The following is a 20,589-nucleotide window of genomic DNA, read 5'->3' as shown; positions in this document are numbered from 1 at the left end:
GTGTGTCCTGCTGAGTGCGTGGGTTCTGTCACGATCTGACAGAGTCCAATGTTGTGGAGGTTGTCCAGGAGGCATGTGGTGTTGGGGTCCAGTTGATTGTCGAGGTCGAAGTTGAGGTCTCCCAGCAGGGTGTAGTTGGTGAATGCGATGGCCTGCTGGGAGATAATGTCCGTGATGGAGTTGGCGAAGGGTCCGCGGGGTCCAGGGGGTCGGTAGATGAGGGTTCCTCGGAGGGCGGCGGTGGCCAATATCTTGAAGTGAAGGTGTTCCATCAGTTTTGTGGACTCGTCAGGTAGTGTGCTCAGGCGGAGGCTAGATTTGTGGACAATGGCGATTCCTCCTCCTGGGTGGGTGGGGTGGTCCTTCCTGGAGAACTTGTATCCTTGCGGGAAGGCGATGGCGATGTCCGGTCCCGAGGTGGCATTGGTCCAGGTTTCGGTGAAGAATGCTACGTCCGGGGTGGTGCTGTCGAGGAAGTCCCAGATTTCTGTGGCACGTTTGTGGAGGGATGGGACGTTGAGGAGGATGCATTGCAGGGTCTTCGGTTCGGTTGTGTTCTTGGGGGCGGGTTGTGCTGGATCCGTGTTCTTGGCGGAGCTGCAGGTGTGCCGGCAGCGGTGACAGCTGAAAGGTCCATGGGTGTCGGCTGGTGATGCTAGCTTGCAGTTTTTGTTGCAGCCTGGGTTGAGTGCGTGGAGTGCTGCTGGGTCGTAGCGTTGGCGGGGCGGAGGTCCAGGGTTCCTGGTGCTGGTCGCGGACGGGTGCAGACGTGCTTGCCTTTGACGCGCCTTCGGTGCACCAGTGGCCGCCATTAAGTAGGGGTCGGGGAGGGCTGGACAGCTGGGAGGCGGGAGCAGGGAGAGGAGCTGGATTGGGCCGGTCGCGCTGGGGGGGAGGGGCCGCGGGGGCAGCAGCGGCGGGGAAAGGTAAAGGGTTGAAAGAAGGGATAAAGAAAAAAGGGAAAATAAGCAGAAATAAGGCACAAAAGAGCAGAGATGCAGAAAAGGGCAGAAAGGTGAAAGATGGAAAGGGTAGAAAAACGAGTGAAAACGAGTGAAGGAGCGAAAGGGAAAATGGGCAGAAATAAGGCACAAAAGAGCAGAGGTGCAGAAAGGTGAAAGATAGAAAGGGTAGAAAAACGAGTGAAGGAGCAGAGGGAGAGAAAAGGAAAATGGGCAGAAATAACGCACAAAAGAGCAGAGATGCAGAAAGGTGAAAGATAGAAAGGATCGAAAAACGAGTGAAGGAGCAGAGTGAGAGAAAGGAGACAGAGGTCCACTCTACAGGTAAGATTGCGAATCTTGGTAAAACCATTTCAGTGATTTATTAGGAACATTCAATTTGATTTTCAAGATCATTTACCATATTCACGAGTGCGATTCTTGTTCTATAGTAGTTCCATGAATGTTTTTGGGAACACTTTTAAGTCACATAAAATAAGGAAATATAAGACACTGATTGTTTAGGTGATTGAAAACCTAGTCATAGAAAGACCTAAACCAAATTCTGCCGCTTATGCCTTTGAGCAGTTGATACTGAAGTGAAGTATTATCGCCACAATATAGCGGATCTAAGAAAGGTCAACTAAGGGTCTGATTGTCTGAATAAACGCAAGCCACAAAGCTCTTAAGCTAGTTCCTGATTGAAGAACAGAATCTGATGTCCTAATTTACGTCTTTGTGCGAAGGAAAGTGCGTGTATTTTTGTTTGCGAGTAACTTTTCCTTTTCAGATCTCCTTCCCAGCTGTTCCCTTCCCCCCGCTTAATCACTTCATTACTCTGTGTAATCATTACAATCAGAGTTGGAGGTATTGAGAGGTGGGCCCCTTATATCATCACTCCAGACCCTGAGGAAGAAGCAACCTGACAGAATAGTGAGCCCACGAATAATATTCCTCCCGGTCTGAGAGTTTTGACATTATGGCCACCATGGATGATTTAATGAGGGTTATTGTTCAGATGCAAACAGATTTAACTGAAGCTAGGAATGCCACTGCAATGCTCTCTGATAAAGTAGATAGGATACAGCGATTAAGTACTCCGCTTCCTCCTCTCCGTTCTCTGCAGCATACAGACTGAGAGAAATGACGCTGTTGGGGCAGCCGTCCGAACCAATCGGTGCTGGCTGCGGTGGAGGGGAGGCAGGTTGCTTGCAGCCTTCCTGTTGACGAGAGCCCAGACCACGTCAGACGCATTCAAAATCCAGGACAGCGGGAGTCGGAAGTCTGCAGTCTCGGGAGTCAGCGCGGGAAGCCAAGGTAAGTTTTATATAATATTTTACTATGTATTATTATCGCATATCGCAGACTTACATGACCATTGCGCGCTGCAGAATCTATTGCCGCCTTGCTGTTTTAATTATTTTAAAATTAATCTACTTCACTGCGCGCTCGCGCTGTCGATTTAGGCGCTACCTCTCTCATAGCGTGTTATTAGTACCACTCTTACCCGCACTATAATTGTGACCTCATTCCGCACTTTGCGGGAATTTGAGCGCTTCAGGGCACCTTAGGGCTCCTGGGGACATCGCGCTGCGGTTTTGGTAGCCGCCATCTTGGGTGAGGGAGGGAACCAGGGAGTGCCGAATTGCTGGCGCCATCTTGGTTGGGGGGGCTAGTGATCGCACTACAGGACTCTTGCGTGTGGAAGTGCATAAAAGCAGAACTTCCCCATCGACAGGTCAGACTTACATGACCATTGCGCACTGCAGAATCTATTGCCACATTGCTGTTTTAATTATTTTAAAATTAATCTACTTTACTGCACGCTCGCGCTGTCGATCTTGGCGCTAGGCGCTACCTCTCTCATAGCGTGTTATTAGTACCACTCTGACCCGCACTATAATTGTGACCTCATTCCGCACTTTGCGGGAATTCGAGCGCTTCAGGGCACCTTAGGGCTCCTGGGGACATCGTGCTGCGGTGTTGGTAGCCGCCATCTAGGGTGAGTGAGGGAACCAGGGAGTGCCGAATTGCTGGCACCATCTTGGTTGGGGGGCTAGTGATCGCACTACAGGACTCTTGCGTATACGGCTATATATGATGGACGCCCCTAAAGCGCGCAGCGTAGGCGCGCAGCAGGCGCGCAGCAGGCGCGCCGGCGGAGCGCCGGAGGTGCGCCAGAGGTAAGCCCGTTTGTGCCCGTTCGCGCACAGGACGCGCCGGGCGCCGAAAGTTCTGCCTCTCGGAACCAAGATGTAACTTCTTACTCTTATTCCCGCGATGAACTTTTACGCCTTAATCTCGGTTCACTCAGTAACCGAAAGTATATCACCACCAGTAAGCACCCAGTTGCCTTGTCCTGTGGCTTGTTAAATGTGAGATCTCTCATCAAACACTGTGAAGAAATTGCGTTACTTATCGATTCTTACCATCTAGACGTACTCTTCATGACAGAGACTTGGACAACACCGACTAGCTCGGTGGAACTGGGGACAGCTTGTCCCACTGGCTTAAAATAAGGCATAATCCCAGGATGGGAGCCAGAGGAGGTGGAACTGGATTAATTTTTAGGCAGACTCTTGACGTCTCCCAGCTTATCATCAAGGCAATCGCTGGGTGCGAAACATTGGGTTTCTCCATCAAGGACCAAGGAGGCGTGCTATTCACGGGTCTACTATGTTATAGTCAAGTCAAGTCAAGTCAAAGAATTTATATAGCGCACTACATACCCAGAGGGTCTCAAGGCGCTTAGGAAGGGGAGGAGGATTACTTGTCAAATATCCATGTTTTAAGTTGCTTTCTGAATGCTAGGTGGTTCTGGGTAAGGCGAAGGTAAGTGGGGAGTGAGTTCCATGTTCTAGCAGCCAGGTATGAGAAGGATCTGCCTCCCATGGTGGTCTTGTTGATGCGAGGTACAGTGGCGAGGGCTTGGCTGGAAGAACGTAGTTGGCGGGAGGGGGTGTAGAAGGACAGTCGTGAGTTGAGACATTCTGGTCCGATGTCGTAGAGTGATTTGTGTGCGTGGGTTAGCAGTCGGAAAGTGATTCTCTTATTGACGGGTAACCAGTGGAGGTCTTTCAGGTGACCAGAGATGTGTTCGTTGCGTGGGATGTCTAATATGATCCTGGCTGAGGCGTTTTGGATACGTTGGAGTTTCTTCTGGAGTTTAGCGGTGGTACCTGCGTAGAGGGTGTTTCCGTAGTCCAGTCGGCTCGTGACCAGAGCATGGGTGACAGTTTTCCTGGTTTCGGTGGGGATCCAGCGAAATGTTTTTTTGAGCATGCGAAGAATGTTGAAGCAGGATGAGGATACGGCGCTGACTTGTCTATTCATTGAGAGTGAAGAATCCAGGATGACGCCTAGGTTCCGTGCGTGGTCTGTCGGGATGGGTGCTTTTCCAAGGGCTTCCGGCCACCAAGAGTCATCCCATGCAGAGGGGGATGTACCTAAGATGAGGACTTCTGTTTTATCTGAGTTCACTTTCAGACGGCTGTGTTTCATCCATTCGGCAACTTCTTTCATTCCTTCGTGTAAGTTAGTTTTGGCGGTGCTGGGGTCATTGGTGAGAGAAAGACCCCCGGCTAGCTCGTTATCTGCTGTACCTGAGCTCATAGACTCAATATACGATCTCTCCCACTCCCACACAAAGTTGATGGTGTTAGGGGATTTCAATCTTTGGTCAGAGAGACCGACCAAGACGGCCTATGTAGAGCTGGTCCAAGCTTGTCATAATATTGAGCTACAACAACTGGTACTCTCCAAAACCCATTCAAAGGGCAATATTCTTGATCTACTTTTTGCTGACGCTTGTCGAACGGCTATACGTGACGTCCTGCCTCAGTGTTGGACGGATCACGCCCTCGTCCAGTTCTCCCTCTCGTGCACTAGTGCTCCATTAAAGAAAGGGAGTGTGGGGGGCACTAGAATGGGGAGACAATGGTCTAGACTCCTCAAACAAACGATCTTGCCCTTTCTGCTGCCAGATGGCTTTGTATTGGGAGCGAATGTGGACGTAAGTTACGAGACTCTCTGTCAGCAAATCTCGGCTTCTCTGGACTCTTTGGCCCCGCTGCGAAAAATCAAAGATAGGACTAATCTTGCTATGCCATGGTACTCGGAAGAACTTCGGCAGCTCAAGCTCCAATGTAAACAGGCTGAGCGGACCTGGCGGAAACAGTACCTGGAATCACATAGAGTCCTCTTCAAAAAAGCACTGGCGTCCTATAAAATCCAGATCAAGCTTGCCAAAGCTAGATTCTTAGAAGAATCTTTGATGGCAGCTGTAAATAAATCTCAGGCCTTATTTAAGATCGTAAAGGACCTTGCCCATCCTGGCTGTACCAAAATTGTCATCCCGGCCTCTCAAGCTCTCTGTGATTCGCTAGCACAGGCCTTTGAGGATAAGATTGCCAACATCTTAAACAATCTTCCCTCGTCAACTGGCCGTGCTGTGCACGATTCCATCTCATTTAGAATAGGAAGGAGTGTACTAAATCAGGTGAGCTGAGCAACTTTCCTCTACCATCTTTTGAGGACTTCTGCTCTTTCGCTGACGGGGTGTCCTCTGGCTCACCTTCTGATCCTCTTCCACCCAAATTCTGGAAACTTTTTCATGAAGAGCTGTTTCCCCCACTTTTTTCCATCTGTCGCCAGTCTCTCACTTCAGCACGGGTTCCAGATTCCTGGAAATTGGCGGTGGTCTCCCCACTGCTTAAAAAGGAGAATCTGGACCCCACATGCCCAGCCAACTTTAGGCCCATCTCCCTCTTGCCATTCCCTATTAAAATTCTAGAGAAACTGGCCACAAAACATCTCTCCAACTTTCTTGAGACTACTGATTGTTTGGATGTGGCTCAGTTTGGGTTTAGACCGGCACATGGGACAGAGTCGGCATTGGTGACTGTTCTCGATGACCTTCGAACGCGTGCCGACCAGGGTCGAGCAGCCTTTTTAGTGCTGCTCGACGTGTCGGCCGCGTTCGACACGGTCAGCCATGCAATCCTGGTCAGGGGACTGACGGAGGCTGGGGTGTCGGGCTTGGCCCTTGAATGGCTGGTGTCATATCTCGATCAAAGGCACCAGGTAGTTGCCCTGCCACCCTTTAAATCCAACATCAGGAGGGTTGGTCAGGGAGTACCCCAGGGCTCGGCCATCAGCCCCATTCTTTTCAATCTTTACCTCCGTCCCCTGATCAAGCTGATTAAATCTTTTGGCATAACAGTCACCAACTACGCCGATGACACCCAACTTATCTTCTCGTTTGAGGGTAAGGACGGGGTGTCACAGGAGGTCTACCATCGATGCATGAGCACCACGGCAGAATGGCTGGGTAACAACTCCCTACAATTTAACAGCTCGAAAACCGAGGTGCTACATTGCTCTATGGATCGGACCCCCAGACCCCTACCGCAGGGTTTTTGGCCTCCTGATTTCCAAGGTACTAGTCTGCCTGCTGAATCGGTTCAGAATTTGGGGGTAATGTTTAATTCCGACTTACAGCTGGACACATCAGTGAACAAAACGGTGGCCACTTGTATGGCATTACTTGGATCATTGCGAAAGATTCTACCCTTGCTCCCGGTACAGGCCAGACCAGAGGTAGTGCGGAGCATAATTTTAAGTCGTCTTGACTACTGCAACGCACTGCTGCTGGGGGCACCAGTTACTCTGCTAGGAAAACTCCAACGAGTACAGAATTTTGCTGCCAAACTGGCACTCTCGCGACGCTGCCTGGACTCTTCTGCCTAGGCACTTAGGGACCTCCATTGGTTGCCAATCTCTCAACGGGTGAACTTCAAAGCTTTGTGTTTGGTTTTTAGGGCTCTACACGGACAAGGCCCGTCTCCTATGCAGGACCTTTTCTCATGGTAAATCCCTCCAAGACCACTCCGGTCAGCCTCGGCTTACTTGGTGGTAGTACCCAAGTTTCTGAGGTCCCGGATGGGTGGTCGGTCCTTCAGGTTTACCGCAGCGCGGCTGTGGAATTCTCTACCGGTAGGCCTGAGGGGCCTGGAAGATTTTTCTTCCTTTAAAAAAGCATTGAAGACCCATCTGTTCCCCAGAACAATGTAAATAGATTGGAAGCTGGAAACATCATGTATTGTGTCATAACAGTCTAAGCGCCAGGATGCCCGTCGGGTGACAGTTATAGTGCTATAAAAGAACGCCTATACATACATACATACATATCGCATGTAAATTATACTTAAGTATTTAAATGTTGCCTGTCTCTGCCGGCTTCAGAGTGAGGGGGATTTCGTTAAGGAGGCGGGTTTCAGAGGGGTGAAAATGAAGCTCTCTAGTCTGGGGGTTGAGGTGGTTTGTGTTGCGCCACGCGCCGGGACTCCTTTACCCTGTCACCCGGGATGCTCAGTTCATGCATGCCTCCTTGTGCGCCGGCTCCTGTCCCTTGTCAGTGGCGTGCAGGTGCTTGGTGCTTCTATGGATGCTCTGAGCTCTTCTTGCGGCTGCGTTTGGCAACCCGTGCCTGACTGTGATGGGGCAGGTGGGACTGCGATGTCGCTGTGCCACCTGCCCTTACTCTGGGAAGAGATGGTCCTGTGCAGTGAGAGCTCTCACGCCTGATTCTTGGTTTCCCGTTCCGACTTCCTTCCCATGTGGTGAGTGCCATTGTGTATGTGCATACATAATAATAAAAAATGAAAACAATATAACATTGAATAAACTCTGAAGACTGTACATTGTTGGCACGTTCCTTGGGTTGCCTTAAATAAGGGCCTCTGTGACTGTGTGTAAATGAGTTGTAACATGTAACCCAATTCAGCCGAAAATACAGTCATGCTTTGCATTCTGTATAAAAGTTCTGAGTAAATAAAGTGCGAGTTTCTCTCATCCGTTTGTGGCAGTAGTTTGTATGTTTGTTTCCATCTCTCATAGTCCTAGTGCCAGTAAGCAGGCACAAACGCGTGTCTCGTTAATTCACTGACACAAGAGAACTGGCGTTCCCCTGCACACCGAACAAGTAGGGACATCAGAGGAGTGACTGGCCTCTGACTAGACACGAACTAGTCAGCACCAGCACCTTCGTCACTCGCCTGATTCACACAGTTTAGCTCAGTCATGCTGGTGCCAAATTGTATATTTGGGAGTGAGAGGATAAGGAGGGGCTGATGATCGACGGAGTGTTAAAAACAGTATCTGCGATAGGTTAAACATTAATTAAAATAAGTTTAAATGGCGTCACTGGAGTCAATTGAGAGGGCTGCTACGGTTTGCACGGCGAGCACGTTATGTAAACAGCTCCGTGTGAGTGCACCTCCGACCCAGCAAGAACTCCCTCAGTTCGGAGTGACACTGGACCAACAGGGCAACAGGGCAATTGGATATCTGACTATGGTTGCCCCCATCTTTTTGCCTGATGTTTTGCTGGTTTCGACTTAGTTGACCTGGGACCCTGCTCTCTCTAAAATGGATTCCATGTACCCTAGGTACATATCTAATTGGTACTGGGCCACCTTATCAGACCCTGTAACTCAGGGCATAGGTGTACCAAGGGCCTCCAAGGGGCTGCAGCATGTATTATGCCACCCCTGGCTGGCCATCTAAATCTGACACAACTGGCTGCACGACAGCTGGGGCAAAGTGGTGTAATAACCCTTGGCTGTAGATATAGTATACCTATATCTAACCCTAAAATGGACACATAGATTCCTATCAGTCACTCCTATGGCAGGCCTTAACAATCCTGAAGGCAAAGTGCGTGGAATCATGTGAGATGGTGCTCTGGCATGAGCTGAGCCCATCTGCAGCTTGCGGAACCAAGTCCTAATAGCTGTTCTATGATAACGCGTACCATATACTCTTAAGTGCATTATAATCCTCGCGGTTATTTGCTATCTTTGGTATCGCTTTATCAAAACATGTCGAGTAAGGTGTCATACGAATTGGAATACTAACCCCTCGCCAATTCTGGCGACGGGGTTAGCATTCCACCCATCTAGAGGGACACGACATGTATGTAACTGTGAACCCCGGTTAAAGTTAACTCGAGCCTCAGCATCACAAAATGGATGCTGCCACCACAGACACAAGTCTGACCTCCTGCTGCTGGGAGTCCTTCCAGCGAGGGAGGCTTGGACAAAGGGTTTCCTGTCAGGGGCGGTGCTAGCACCATCCCAGACAGAGTTTTGTGTATCCTGGGTAGGCAGGGTTTTAGAGGAAGGTGACTGCAAGTGGCACCCCGGTGCTCACTATGCATCTGCCGGCTAGAACCAGTTCCAGGGGCACACCAGCCCCTGAGCTGGGGAAAGTCCGGCATGGGAGAGGGGTGTAACCACCCCTCTTCCTGGTCCCACCCATGGGCAGGACCTAGTCGCGTGCCAGCCCCTTTTCCTAGTATAAAGATAGGAGCGGGCCCCCTTCCAAATTAGATCATCTTTGAATCCTGAAACTACTTTCTACGAAAGAAACTCTCAACTTCTTCTCAAGATTTCTCCCTTGTGACTAAGGAGTAGTCACCCTGCACCCGCAGGCACCATCTAAGAACATTGCGGTTTGCTGCACGTCCTTCCTCCGGAATCCGACCGACCAGCATTACGAGACCCGGCTTCCCTGGCACCTCTGACCTCTACCTACATCTTCAGCTTAGCTGAGATCCGTGGGTAAGACGAGACCTCGAGGGACCGGCCATCTTCAGAACTGCATGACGCTTATCCAGCACGACCGCCGAGGGATCCTCGAGTGAGTGCTTTGGGGTTCGAGAAGCCCTAACCCTGAGCAGCTCCAGCACCGAAGTCCAGCCCCCAGCATCCACCAGATCTGCGTGGGGCCCTCCTGCTCTTTGCTGCTCACCGCGTTGTCCGGCTACTTGCCTGCTGGCTTGTGACCCTCTTGACGACGCTTCACGACGACAACACCGCTGGTCTGGTTGCTCCAGACTGGCCCTTGCTCCCCTCCAACAGAGGAGCACCCCGGGCCCTCCTGGTCCACTCCAGACGCCATTTTAAATCCACCGCGTGGGCTTGCATTTGCCAAGACTTGTTGCCCCAATCCTGGGTCCAGCGACGTCGACAGCAGATACCATCGTGGGACAGCTCGCACCTCCATCCTGGTCGCCGACAACGCCTCCTGGTCCGTGAGACTGCAGAGCCCAGCGTCGCCCAATCAGCTGGTCGAGGTGACTCCATCCGGTGCCATCCTGGTGCCCATCTAATCACTGGCTAGTGATTCAGAACTTGGTCCCCTCCACTGTTCCCAACAAGCTGCGCGGGTGAGCAAGCGCGCACATAAGTCCCCCTAAGCGCGCAGAGTGCTGTATTTAGCGCGCACTCCTGCGACACCGTTCGCGCCGTCTCTTTTACAATGCGAGCGGCGCGAAACACTGCCATTTCCTCGTTGCGGGAGACGATGATTCTTACAGGGCACAGCTGGGGGGCTGATTGTGGTCCTCTGAATTAGTATTCGTGCAATTAATGTGAATAACGCGAATACTAACTCAAAGGGTCACAATCAACCCCGCTGCTGTGCACTGTAAGAAAAAGAATGCAGTGTGTCAAACACGACGTGTGATAAAGCACACGTCGTGTTTGACTTTGCTTTTCTTTTCTTAATTGCGCTCAATTGCGGGGCTGCTTGTGACCCCTCCTGTTGCCTTCCTCCAGCTGTCCTGTAAAGGAGAGATGAACGGTCACCCATAGAAATCAGCAGCTGCCTTAATGCGACACTCTCCACTCGCTCGAAAACAAGACACTTTTGAAATGCCTTGAAGCACCAATGTCTCAATCACTTAAGAGAATTGCGTCTGTCTGGCGAAATAGTTAAGCAATCAAATGCTCATATATTGATGGTCCAAATAACCCCAGGTATACAGCCTTACCTTACATTCTATATATCGAAGCATGAAAAATACCTATTAACTAGGTTACGTTTCAATCTGTTTTTTCGACTGGTCACCTTTCCAACAATGTTAAATTGGTCACACGAATTAGTAAAATGTCCATGTGATCAGGTCTCTCCTCAAACGACTATACATGTAGTGTTGTTTTGTCATTATTATGTTCAAACGCGTAAACGTTGGATTATACCATTGTTGCGCCAGATGGGGTTGAGGACCTGTCGCCCGGCATTTCTAGCATTGCTACAGCTAGAAACACAATATGTGGCAAAGAATGTAGCGATGTTCTTGAAATCATGTTTAACAATTCGTAAAGCCATAGAAATGACGTCTAGCTGAATTTTTGATTATCTGTACTAATTTTGTATATGACTTAAAGAGTAATCCTTTTTATATATTTTTTTTTTTTTTAATTTTTATTTTTGGTGCAAAACAAAGATAGTAAGTACAGTGTCATCCATCGCATTTCCATACATAAGTTACTAGGTGAATGAGGTGATACAGTATTCACAATGGCAAAACTTATAACATCCACAGTAGTATAGAGCATTGCGAGTCTCGTCGACGATGTGATGAATAGGAATATACTTGTGTCGAAAAAATACAGTTTGCAATTTTGTGTTTTGTTGGCTACTATCCGTCTGAGTCTTGCCGTTCACACCTTGCAATAAACATAAAACAGTAAAAACAGCACACTTTAGTCCGGCACGTACTTGAAGTAGTAGCTTTCGGCACTCGTAGCACAGTCCATCTGTAAAGAGAGCAGTGTATTGTTGCATAGCCCCCTAGTTCCCACTCCCTCCCATGCCACCTCCCACGGCTGCACCCACCCACCTCCGTTACGCTCGCCCTATTCACCTAGTTACAACCCAATCAGCGCTCCTCGCCACTCTCTGACCCTCCGTCATCATCTTCCTCCAATGGTTCGCAGATATCCCCCCTGTATGCGTTCCAGGATTGCCACACCCCGTTCCATTTACGTGGGTTACCCCTCAATTTGTACACCGCCCTTTCAGTCAACATGAGCATGTCCATGTTGCGGAGCCATTGGGGCAGCGTGGGGAGATCAGCCGATCCCCACTTCTGTGCTATGTCCCGTTTCGCTGTTACCATCCCCACTGTGACCCAGGTTCTTGCATAAAAGGTGAGGTCAGTCGGCTCCCAGATGTTTAGCAGACAGAGCCGTGAGTCTAGGGTGAGGGTGGTGTGAAGAGCTTGGGCCATCGTGCGTATTACCCGTTGCCAGTAGCCGACTAACAATGGACATTCCCACACCGTGTGTATGAAGGTCCCTTCCGCCCCGCAGCTCCTAAGGCAATATGGATGATCCGCCCTGTGCAGTTTGTGAAGTAATGTACGGGTGTAATAGATTCTGTGAAGAAATTTTAGCTGCACTAGGCGAAATTTAGATGATATGCCTGCTTCACGGGGGGATGCCATGGCTGCGTTCCAGTCATTATCATCCAGGTCACCCACTTCCGCCATCCATTTGTCCTTCAGTTTCCCCAGTGGATCAGGCATATTGTTAATCAGCTTGCGGTATGTCAGCGATGTCGCCCCTTCTTGCATGAAGTCAGTAAGTAGCCGATCCTCCAGAGGGGAGGATTCGGGCAGGGGTGTGTCTGGTGAGATCGCTGCCTGTAGTGCGTGTCGGACCTGGATGTATCTGTAGAGCTCTGTGTTCCCCAACTCATATTGGTCCTGCAAAGTGGCAAATGAGATCACTCCTTCCCTCGTCCACATGTCCCCCACCGTGGAGATGCCGATGCTGTCCCATTGTGCGAAGCCCTTAGAGCGCCGCAAATGGCCCAACGCCTTTGTGTCCCACAGGGGTGTAAGTTTCGTTATGACGCCATCCCACTTCAACTTTGCCTGTGCCTTGTACCATATGCGGACTGTGTGTTTCGTAGGCCCCGTGAGTTTTGCCGCCACTCCTCGGTGATACAGTGGGGCCAGTAAGGTGTTGGCACCCAGTTGTGCCCTGTCGGCCTTGTACGCTGGGTCTTCCTGCGGGGCATGTATCCATTGGTTAAGGATTTTGAGTTGGGCCGCCCAGTAGTACAACTGTACATTCGGGAGGGCGATGCCCCCTTCGTACCACCCCCTGTTCAGTTTAGTGTGGGAAATGCGGGCTGGCTGGTTGCCCCATAACAGGCCCGAGATTTGCGCCGTTATTTTCTGGAGGTAGCCATCCGGCACCAGATACGGGGCGTTCTCCAGCACATATAGGAAGCGCGGCAGAGCCATCATTTTAAATAGTGCTGCACGGCCAAGGAGTGTTAGGGGGAGATCCTTCCAATGTCGCACGTCTCCTCGGAGACGAGCTAAGGGGGGTAGTAGGTTGAGGCGTGAGAAGTCTGCCTCGTTCCGGGTGATGTGAATCCCCAGGTATTTAAATGACGTGTGGGCCAGTTCCAGTGGGCAGGATTCCGGGAGAGGCGGGAGTGGGCCTCGCAGTTCAAAAGTGGTGGACTTAGCCCAGTTAATGGTGTAACCCGAGATTCGCCCATGAGCCGTACAGAGAGCCAGGAGGTTAGGGAGACTCTCTTCCAGATCTGTGAGATAGATCAGCATGTCGTCTGCGTAGAGGGACACTCTGTCCTCCCATAACGGGGTCCATTGTATCCCTTTCAGGAGTTGGGTGGTACGAACCTTTTTATATTTTTTAACTTGTAATGTAATAATGTGATTTTACGATGATGTATTTAAATTTATGATGTACTTTTTATGATTATCAAAACGATTAATTGAATAAAAGATTTTGAAATGAAATGAAATTAAATGAAATGCATTTCTTCAGTTAAGCGCTGTAGAAATGATCCGTGAAAGACTAGTCTTTAAATAAACGTTTGCAGCTCATACAGACAGGTGTGTAGACAGGAGCCTGAGGTGGGAGGGTGTCGTGAGGGGGAGGGAAAGTACGAGGGTGCAGAGCGAGCCTGCGAGACAGAGGCAACGAGATGGAGAGAGAGAACCCGAGGCAGACAGCAAGAAGAATGAAACAGTGACAGAGAGTGACATGGAAAGACAGCACTCACGAGAATTATACAAACCTAACCAACAAATTCAAAAGTGAAACTACACCTGCGGGAAAGCATCTCGACAGCGGCTAAAAGCCTGTGCGGGCTGAAGGCAGATGACATTGGCCCCTTTAGCTGTTTGTTTCCCACCCCTTCTTTCTTCAATTCTCTCCTCCTCCATTCTTCTTTCTCACTGCCCTCCCACCATACTTGTCTGTCTCCCTTCTCGTTCTCTTTTCACTCACTTTCTCTCCCTGTCCCTTGTGCACCTATAATGGTTACTGTCTGGGCACAAAAGGCTATGTTTACTCCAGGCGCACCCGGGGAAGGGTTCTGGTGCACACGACAGACGTGAGAGAGACATCGAAAGAGAGAGGAAGTGACGTGAAGGGTGACAATAATGTAAGCACGCTCTGTGCAGACCTCTTTGGAGACAGTAGGTGCCCACCTTCACCACACATCTTTATCACAACGGTCTCCTACACCCAGGAGTTGGGGCTGTTGCATGCTTGGTGTGTTGTGCTTTGAGCTGTCTCTGCCAAGGACACACACTCTTGCGTCCTTCCCACAAAGGCCACACTATAATCACACTTCTCCATCTAGTGCCTAGACTCTAGGCACTAGCATACTAATGCCTAAGTGTCCTGCCTTCCCGCCGTCTCACCTCACTCACGAGAGTGCACAGTGAAAAGAGAGCAGCAAAAACTACCCACTTACGTCACCGGCCAGACACGCACTATTCCATCCACAGCCCCACCCCCACGGAGGAGCGTGCAGTCAGGTCACCAGTGCACTCTAGCACCTCGACAGGGATGTAAAGCACTACATAACTACAGTATGGCGTGCCTCAATGCGCTACAGTAACCTCACTGGCTATCTTACAGAGTTTACATGCGTCAGTATCAAACTTACTTAATAAAAGATGCGTTGATTTTAGGACAGAAATACCACCTCTTTTCAAGTTATCTGTTATACAGAACTATAATGCCCACATCAGGCAGGTCTAATCTTTATTACACAAATATGACTAAAAATACATTCAAATCAAAAATGTTCATTTTTTTCGACTTGGGGAGGATGAAAGGTAGATTTTGCCCTTCACGGACTCAACCAGCAAGAGGGGCCCAATCTCTTCAGCAGGCGCGTTCACCTCTTGAACTTCCAAGAGGTCTCGCGCTAGCAACAGCCACCAAACCCTCCCTTTGAACCAAGCTCTTGACTGGTTTCTTAAATCTTCCTGGCCTTCTCGGGATTGGCCCTCCGTGGCGCGTGCCACATGCTTCGACATGGCACAACGCCGCCTAGTACTTTGAAATGGCATAGCTCCACCTGGCATTGTAAAGTGCCTCGGAGATGGCACAGCGCTATCTTGAATTGTAAAGCGCCTCGGAGGTGACACAACGCTGCCTGGGATTCTGAGGCGCTGTCTGGTATTCTAAAGTGCCTCTTGTGAGAAGTTGGCCTGATATATAATGTTCACTATTCTAGTGAGCACTTTGTATCAGTCCAAACAACCCTTATGGTGATTGGTTGTAAGTCAACCTTATAGACCAGCTATCCTAGTAGCGTGGATACGAGCAGTCTTCGGGCTAAACTCTAGAGGGCGTGTTAAGCCAGCTGTTATACCATCACATATACCCCCTGAACACCAAGTGAAAGGACACCACACAAGTGTTATGAAAATAAACAGTGTATTTATTTAGATCACAACAGCCCTGTACTCTTTATGAGGACAGGGTACTAAGCACACAACAAAACTCTTACGAAAATACTTTAAGTTGCACAATTTACACAAATGCCCGAGGGGCACGGAAAACCATATACTCTGAAAGTGGAATGCGAAATTACTAGCAGGTAAATACTGTACTAATAGGCTTTGGAATCGCTAGGACTACGTTACTGAACCTTCAGATTACTAGTAGGAGGCCTAGGGGACTCGGGTGCAGAGTGTGCACTCTCACGCGGGATGCGGGACAAAGTCTATGGAGGCTAGTAAAAGCAAAGTTAGTTGTCTCGGGCGAACCCGACTAGGTAGGTCGAAAACGACAGTGGATCTGGACCCTTGGATAGTGCGGCTATGCTGGGGCACCGAAATGCCGAAGTTACCTAGCCCAGGGGCTGCAGCTGCATAGGTCTGAAAAGACGTCGGGAATCCTCGTTGATGAACCAGAAGCCTGAAGAAAGAAGTTGCTGGCAGGCGACCAGTGAAGATTGTTCGAGTGATCCAAGCCTGGATCGAAGATGGATGACACCTGAAAGCAGAGGGGACCAAGTTCTTAATCACTAGCCAGTGATTGTGTGGGCACTAGGATGGCACCGGGCGAAGTCACCTCGACCAGGTGAGTGGGTGACGCTGGGCTCTGCAGTCTCACGGACCAGGAGGCGTTGTCGGCGACCAGGATGGAGGTGCGAGCTGTCCCACGATGGTTGATGCTGTCGACGTCGCTGGACCCAGTATTGGGGCAACAAGTCTTGGCAAATTCAAGCCCCCGCGGTGGACCTAAAATGGCGTCTGGAGTGGACCAGGAGGGTCTGGGGTGCTCCTCTTTTGAAAGGGAGCAAGGGCCAGTCTGAAGCAACCAGACCAGCAGTGTTGTCGTCGTTGATCGTCGTCGGGAAGGCCACAAGCCAGCGGGCTAGTAGCCAGACAACGCGGTGAGCAGCCAAAAAGCTGAAGGGCCCCACGCAGATCGTGGAGATGCTGGGGGGCTGGACTTCGGTGCTGGAGCTGCTCAGGGTCGGGGCTTCTCGGACCCCAAAGCACTCACCAGAGGATCACTCGGCGGTCGAGCTGGATAGAAGTCGTGCAGTTCTAAAGATGGCCGGTCCCTCGAGGTCTCGTGGCACCTACGGTTCTCAGCTTGGCTGTAGAGGTAGGTAGAGGTCAGAGGTGCCAGGGAAGCCGGGTCTCGTCGAGCTGGTCAGTCGGATTCCGGAGGAAGGATGTGCAGCAAACCGCAGAGTTCTTAGATGGTGCCTGCGTATGCAGGGTGACTACTCCTTAGCCACAAGGGAGAAATCTTGAGAAGAAGTCGAGAGTTCCTTTCGTAGAAAGTAGTTTCTTGATTCAATGATGATCTAATTTGGAAGGGTCCCCGCTCCTGCCTTTATCCTAAAGAAAGGGGTGGGTACGCGACTAGGTCCTGCCCTAGGGGTGGGACCAGGAAGGGGGGTGGTTACACCCCTCTCCCATGCCGGATTTTCCCAGGCCAGGGGCTGGTGTGCCCCTGGAACTGGTTCTAGCCGGCAGATGCGTAGTGAGCACCGGGGTGCCACTTGCAGTCACCTTCCTGTAAAGCCCTGCCTACCCAGGATACACAAAACCCTGTCTGTGATGGTGCTAGCGCCGCCCCTGACAGGAAACCCTTTGTCCTAGCTCTCCTCGCTGGAAGGACTCCCAGAAGCAGGAGGTCAGACTCGTGTCTGTGGTGGCAGCATCCATTTTGTGGAGCTGAGGCTTGAGTTAACTTTAACCGGGGTTCACAGTTACATACATGTCGTGTCCCTCTAGAAGGGTGGAATGCTAACCCCGTCGCCAGAATTGGTGAGGGGTTAGTATTCCAATTCGTATGACACCTTACTCGACATGTTTTGATAAAGCAATACCAAAGATAGCATTTAACCGCGAGGATTATAATGCACTTAAGAGTATATGGTATGCGTTATCATGGAACAGCTATTAGGACTTGGTTCCGCAAGCTGCAGACGGGCTCAGCTCATGCCAGAGCACGATCTCACAGGATTCCAAGCACTCTGCCTTCAGGATTGTCAAGGCCTGCCATAGGAGTGACTGATAGGAATCTGTGTGTCCATTTTTAGGGTTAGATATAGGTATACTATATCTAAAGCAAAGGGTGATTACACCACCTTGCCCCAGCTGTCGTGCAGCCAGTTGTGTCAGATTTAGATGGCCATCCAGGGGTGGCATAATACATGTTTCAGCCCCTGGTAGGCCCTGGGTACACCTATGCCCTGAGTTACAGGGTCTGATAAGGTGGCCCAGTACCAATTGGTAAATGCACCTAAGGCACACGTTGTAATTTAGTGAGAGAACAGCTAGGCTGTGGGTCTGATTAGCAGGCCCACAGCCAGAGAAAGTCGTAAACCAGTGAAACAAAAGCAAAAAAATCTGGGTGATCATAGGATTGCAGACCCTACTCTCCTACACCTCTGAGATGACTCCGCGCCGCCTGGTATTCTAAAGGCAAGCATTCTTCCAGTAACCCTGGCGCGGCCCCCTGATTGGTTCCGAAATTATCAGCATAACCACAAATGTCGAAACCTGAAAATCGACATTTATTAATATTAAAATCCCCCATCCAAACAAAAATACAATTTGGCTCATATCCTTTACAGAACTCTTAAGCACAGCAACAAGGCCTTCCATGTCTCTGTCCTTGTACTATTAAAAACATTATCATAAAAGTTTATCAATACAAATGTTTGCTTCATATCCATCTGCAAAAGAGCCGGTTGAAAGAATGGGGGTTTTGTATAGATTTTCTTTAGTCACTGGGACAGTAATGGATATCAATTTTGCCAAGCTGTCTTTGGCCCTCCCCTGGAGTGAGGGTTTTGCAGGAGAATATATTGTGACACAGCAATCAATATTCAAATTCTGTGCCTGCCACATTTCTTGTAGAAACAGCAGCTGCACGGAGTAAATATACATTTGCCATTACTTGTTACTAATTTTATTTTTGAACCCTGCTACATTCCAAGATCTCATGTTTAGAATCTTATCAAGACATCTTTCACTTGGTTTCTTACACTGCTGCTACCCCTTGTATCTTTATCCCTCATCCAAATAGATTTTTCAAGGATCACAGTGTCCACCTGCTGTCAGTCTTGTTTACCGAGGCATCAGAGAAGAGCAAATCATTTTGAACAGGGTATAGATAAGCTCTGTCTTTGATTTCTTTGTTGGAAGAATTGTTGGTGGCCCTGTTTCCAAAAAAGGGTTGGTACTGGAGGTTTATAAGGGTAGCCTAGGGGGCAGCTGTAATCTTCTCCTCAAAATCATTCAGGTGTTGATGGCTGGCCTGAATGGTAAAAAGGCGGACCTTTACCATATTTGGATGCTGAAAAATGGCAATAATACAGTCTCCGTTTCCTATTTTATGGAAGGGTCCAATCCAGCTCACCCTTCTAACCCTGAAATGATTTCCAGAGCACCACATCATTGGAGTGTTTTGGTCCATCAATATGACAGGTCCAATGGTATTGTTCAGAAAGACGTGAGTTGATAGTATATAAATTGGGAGTCCAATATATGATGACACTGTATAGGTCTAACTATGGTTCCAAAATGCTTTTTATTTCTTAACAACCATTGACAAAGCCAATAGTCTTGGCTTCTTGTAGGTGTAATGTTACTTGTATTATATATCTGGATGCAATGACAGAAGCAGCAAAATATCAGTAAGGTGGCACACTATGCGATACACATATTTTTTGCGTAATTGCTTTTAAGCAACACCTTTAATTGCATCGGTTATGCGCCTTTGAAAGATCACCAAGTATTTTCACCCCATTCAAAGCCCTGGTCTACACACGCGGTCAGGTTCTTGGTGCACATAGCCTTAGCTGCAGCGCACACAGACCGTACTCTGCCGCACACAGAGGAAAATAATTAGAGGGAAGATTGGTCCCCTCTGCTTACAGGTGTCTTCCATCTTCGATCCAGGCTTGGATCCCTCCGAATCTCTTCACTGGTCGCCTGCCAGCAACTTCTTCTTTCAGGCTCCATAGACTGCAACGAGGATTCCCGACGTCTTTCCAGACCTATGCCTCCGCAGCCCCTGGGCTAGGTAAACTCAGCATTTCGGTGCTCCAGCATAGCTTTGCTATCCAAAGGTCCAGATCCTTTTTCGTTTCAGCTCTACCTAGTCGGATTCGTCTGATAACACTAACTTTACGAAATCTAGCATCCATAGACTTTGTCCCGCATCCCGCGTGAGAGTGCACACTCTGCACCCGATCTCCCTAGGCCTCCTGCTAGTAATCTGAAGGTTCAGTAGTCAAGTCCTAGCGATCCCAAAGCCTATTAGAGTAGTACTTACCTGCTAGTAATTTCGCATTCCACTTTTAGAGTATATGGTTTTTCGTGCCCCTCGGGCATTTGTGTAAATTGTGCGACTTTGCGTATTTTCCTAAGAGCTTTGTATTGTGCTTAGCGCCCTGTCCTCATAAAGAGTCCATGGCTGTTGTGTTCTAAATAAATATACTTTTATTTTCATAACAACTTGTGTGGTGTCCTTTCACTTTGTGTTCAAGGGGTATATGTGATGGTATAACAGCTGGCTTAGCACGCCCTCTAGAGTCTAGCCTAAAGACTGCTCTTGTCCATGCTACTAGGATAGCTGGTCTAGGGTTGATTTACAACCAATCATCAATAAGGGTTGTTTGGACTGATACAACGTGATCACTAGAATAGTGAGCACTGCATATCAGGCCTACTTCTCACATTCACGACCAACTGGTGGACCTCCAGTCTCACGCCGAGGACCTGGAGAACCGTTCCCGGCGGCACAACATCAGGATTCGGGGAGTGAAGCAGGCTCCCGACACAGACAACCTCTTCCATGTCACCCAAGGCCTCTTCAACCACATCCTGGGCTGACCGGCGGATTCAACGCTTCGGTTGGACAGGGCCCATAGGATGGGCCCGCCCAGGGCGGCCTCGTCCCAACCGGCCGACATCTTGGTCTGCCTGCAGGACTTCCGCACGAATAAGGAGATCCTTAGCAAAGCGCGCCAGCTCATATGGTGCCCA

The sequence above is a fragment of the Lissotriton vulgaris genome, chromosome 11, assembly GCF_964263255.1.
Source record: "Lissotriton vulgaris chromosome 11, aLisVul1.2, whole genome shotgun sequence".
Taxonomy (NCBI): domain Eukaryota; kingdom Metazoa; phylum Chordata; class Amphibia; order Caudata; family Salamandridae; genus Lissotriton; species Lissotriton vulgaris.
This window is presented reverse-complemented; position numbering follows the sequence as displayed.